Here is a 4,871-nt window from a genome sequence, read left to right on the forward strand (position 1 = left end):
TCCTACTAGTGAAGAATTAAGGGATCTTCATATATTATATTTTTACCAAGCCAAGTCATATGGATCATCATCTATATCTTATATCCAATGTTCCTCTTTGCGGTAACTTATACTTCAACTCTTCATGTTTATTGTAAGTTACTTGCCCCTTTGCATGTTTGGTTTTGTACCAAATATGTGTATGTATGTGTTGTGTCTTACTTGCTTATTTGTGTATTCAAGTATGTTTGTTTGACTCACCATATACTTGTGTATTGCTTTGAGCCTAATGCATCTTGATGATATCTTATTTGGCTCTCTTTGAAGTGATTAATGGAACATCCCATTTTGGGGGAGTGATATGCTTTGTGCATCTCTCTTCCTTTAAAATGTGTGTACATGGGTACCACCACTTAGTATTGATATTGCAAGATTATCTAGTCACTATGTGGTGTGCCATACTCATGAGAAATTCAAATTCTAAATATCCATTAATCATCTCTAGTTGAATTTTAGTTGCCTCTTATGTAGAAGAAATGTTTTATCACATTATGGGGGAGTAATATGTTTTGTACATATCACAAGCCTAGAAAATGTGAACATGTGAGGTTATGCCACTTAGAGTTGATGCTCTTAATTATCTTGTTCCTAGGTGGCATGTTTGCTCAAACAAGCTCCATTCCTAATAAAAATATTTTATTACTCATCTTGTGGGCTCTTGTTTGAATATGAAATTCTTGGTATGGTTTTTCCTCACATACATATCTCTATATCTTATTTGGGACACCGTTTGCTTCAAGTTATTCTAATCATTGCCGTGCGTGATTGTGTGACTAGTTGAAGTTATCAAGAATCTTCATCCGTGCATAGTGCTTAATTCTATATACTTATCCTATGCCTTTTATTGTGAAGTTGATCCTTACTAACATTGTCAATACTTCACCGGAAATTATTTCCAATATACTCATTGTCTTTGACAATTGATAACCTTGTATGTGGTTGAATTTTTGGATCATCTTCACCTTGGATTGTTTCTTACTTCCTTATTTTATTTCCAAGTAATCTTTATAACTCCCATATGTCTTCCGTGTCCTTTTGAAAAATCTTTTGATAAATTCTCTTGATTCATATCAAGTGTTTGTTTTGGAAGATAAACCTTTTCCTTACGGTACATTGTGCCATTGTGAAAAGTGAGGGTTTGGTTTATTTGTTCGAACCTTGCTCTTTTGGGGAGTTTGCTATCTCATTCCTTCTTACATATTTTATTAGCTTGAATGAGATAAATCTTTGAGCATGTTTGCTTTATTTCATCCTCTATGCTCAATGGTTTCTTCTTAGTTCACTTGTTGAACTTTGTTGAACAAATCTTTTGTGATTTGCTTCTTAGATATAATTTGGACAACAAATTTGTTTTGTGACACCTCTATGCCTTATTTAATTCTTTTGGTGTTTTGTCCAAAGTATATCTTTCTTGGATCTTTAAAAGGTTTGGTGCATGCTTATATGTAATTTGTTTATGCTTGTAGCATGCTTGCTTTCTTTCGATCCATTATGTAGGATATACTCCATCAAATCCTAAATGGCTAAGATGTGCATGAAATTCGAATTTCATCTAAATATGCACATGTTTATATGGAGTGTGTTCTATATATTGTGGTTAGTCTAACCATGTTGGACCCAATAAGTTTGGGGACCAAGATGTACTTGAATGATGTTTTAGGTACATTGGAGATGCAATGGAGGCTTGTCTCATCTATAAGGAAGGTGTTGTCACCATATGACGATTGGAGTCAAGCTAGGATGATCGATGAACTCTTATCCACTACATCAAGCCATTGCCATCTCGGTAACAAGTATCTTATTCATGCACTCTCATATATCATCCAACCTCTTGTAGGTTGTATCTTGGCATGAAATTATTTATTTCGAAAATATTGCGGTTCTTGAAAAACCCTTTTAAAGTAAAACTTCTTATTGAACACTTGAGTAATTTGAGAAGATGCATATGATAGGTTATATATATATATATCATATTTTATGATTCACCTATCACAAATATGCCCTCTAGCAATTTATTGCATATCAATTCCTCAAAGAGCTCTTGTGTACAATATTGATGAAATTGTGAAATAAATCCGTATTTGTGATACTTGTTGCCTCTCTCAAAACATTCCAACTAGCTTTACTTCCCTTATTGTTAGTTGTGATGTTTTTGAGATTTTCTTGGTTGAAGCTCATTCATATACCACAAGTGTGTAAATTGGAGCCATAGGCTATATATGCTTTTTAAGCAAACATCCTTGGTATATTTTATGACTTCATCTTGGATATCATGTCTTATTTATTTTGTTAATCTCTTGTGTGTGCATGTTTCTTTATGGATCACTATGTCCACTTTAGAAACTTATATACATGAGAGCGTTAATCCATCAACTTGATATCCTTGTTCCTTGCCAATCATCTTTTACCCTTTTGCTTTTAGTGGTGTTGGTAAAGAAGATTTATGAGTGCTTGGTTTACTTGTTTTTCTTCATGCACTCATATCTCGTAATTGTTGGACTCAAGTTATTCTTGATAAGCATTTTATTTTTATCTTGGGTATGTTCTAAATAATATAGAGGGAGTGAGGATTCCATGTTTGTGCATATTGTATTCAAATGCAAACATTATAAATTGTGCACGAACCTTGGGGAGCTTTCTTATTTTATTTAGAGCACTATATCTCTCTTATCATGATATCTTTGTTTGTCCAATCGGATCTTTGATTGCTCGCTTTATTTGTTGAAGCTCACTTCACCATGTTATCTTTATGCAATCTTTGATCCTCAATATAGTTTGACTTCCTTCAAGTATTCATCATTGGATATGTGCACTTGATTCCACTCAAATTATGAGAAGTGCACACTTTGGGGAGGAACTCACATTATATTGGCCTTCTAAATTTTTCACCCATTTTGACAATCGATGCCAATGGGGGAGAAGTTTAGAGGGTTGAAGGGAATGGTTTTATACTTAAGTTTGGTTTGTGCTTAAGTGTTTTGTCCTCTCATGCATTCCATATTTATATGTCTTGCATGGTTGTATATATATATAGTGGAAACCATCCCAAAGGTTAATCTTGACAATATATGCAATGAATTCATGTTCATCACACGTGCATACATTGTGGGGGAGTTTTCTCTATATATATTGGTTCTACTCACATCTCTTGCATTTGTTGTAGTTGTGTGAGTAGAGCCGGTTTTGATATGGGCTAGTAGCTTTGTGTTACTTGACCATATCAAATACAACCTCGTGTATACAACTTATCCTTGGATAAGTTGCGTACTTGTTCCTAATATTCATTATATAAACCCTCTTATTGTGATTGTCATCAATTACCAAAATGGGGGAGATTGTAAGGGTACATTGCCCCTATGTGTGGTTTCGGTAATTAATGACAACCCCTATGGACTAATGTTTTCATTGAGTTTATATGAAGGAATATTCCATAGGTACTACTTGTACTCCATGTGTTGGATTCAAGTATGGATGCCATGAAGATAACGATATATCTTGTGTATTGGCATCATGATCATCGGTTTGAAGATAAATATGTGATATGATCAACAAGAAGAAATGAAGATGGAGTTCTTATGTGGAACTCAATATTAGCCATGCTCTATCTTAAGTGAGTATGAGAAGATACAAGGTTGAGTCATGCAAGTTCAAGTTGAGCATCTCAAGTGGATCACATGCTTGAAGCTTGACGTCCATTTGGTGATAATGGACATGTGAAGATGTGCATCAATGGGGCTTTCCCATCATAGTGTATGGGGGAGCATTTGTGAGTCTTCACGAAGCAACATTGGTCAAGTGAGGCATTCCGGCTTGAGTGAAGCTTGAAGAGTTATCATCAAGATCAAGCGGGATGCGCAAGGCAAAGGTATGGCCTTGCTAGGTTTTCCTTTTACCGGTCTCAAGGTGGATGTTGGGAGACCGGATTATAGGATAGATAGCCGCACTATTAAGAGGGCTTTCGGTTGGGTAACTTGATCACATCGTCTTAGGGAGCTCAATCCTTTGCATACTTTGCATATCCTTATTGCTTCTTGGTGTTTCTCTATGTGAGGTTCTTGAGCTTGTTGCTAGCTTTACAACAAGCCCAAGTTCATCGAAAACGGAGTTCACATGCATCTTCTATTGCGTTTTCGAGGTTGGGTGATTTTACCGGTTATTCATGATATAAGGTTCTACCTTTTATATTCATGATAAAATCCCCTCCTACAGATTCTTGGGTCTTCACTTTCTATTAGATAGCATTCGTTGTTATCTTCCAAACAAAATTGGTTTCATGCGACTCGGAGTTCGGGAGCATTAGTTATTAAAGAAAAGGGGTTCTCCAGCAGGCCGCCGGTCATAGGTCCGGTTGGACCGGCCCGTGCGCCGGCAGCTTCCGGTTTGCCGTCCGGTCGACCGGGCGCTGGGCCGGGCGCTCCGGCGCCAACCGGCTCCTGCGCTGACGGCAACCGGCGACGCATCTGGAAGACACGAAGAAGTCCCCGGTCAAGGTTCGGTCCGCCGCCCGGTTTGGACCGGCGGGTCCGGTCCCCGGCCCGGTCCGACCGGGCTCCGACCGGGCGCCCGGCGCCAACCGAGCTCGCGCTGGCCGCAACCGGAGGAGTACTGCGCGTCACTTCGAGGGTCCGGTCATGATCTGGTCTGTCGTCCGGTTTGGACCGGCGGGTCCGGTCCCTGGTCCGGTCGGACCGGCCCCTGCGCTGGGCTGTCCGGTCTGTGGTCCGGTTGACCGGGTTTCTCGAGAGAAAGCTGATGTGTCAAGTGAGCAACGGCCATATTTCAAGTGACACTATAAATAGCCCTTCTTCCACCTTGAGCAAGTTAGTTCTTCC

This window comes from Lolium rigidum, chromosome 7 (assembly GCF_022539505.1).
Source record: "Lolium rigidum isolate FL_2022 chromosome 7, APGP_CSIRO_Lrig_0.1, whole genome shotgun sequence".
NCBI lineage: Eukaryota > Viridiplantae > Streptophyta > Magnoliopsida > Poales > Poaceae > Lolium > Lolium rigidum.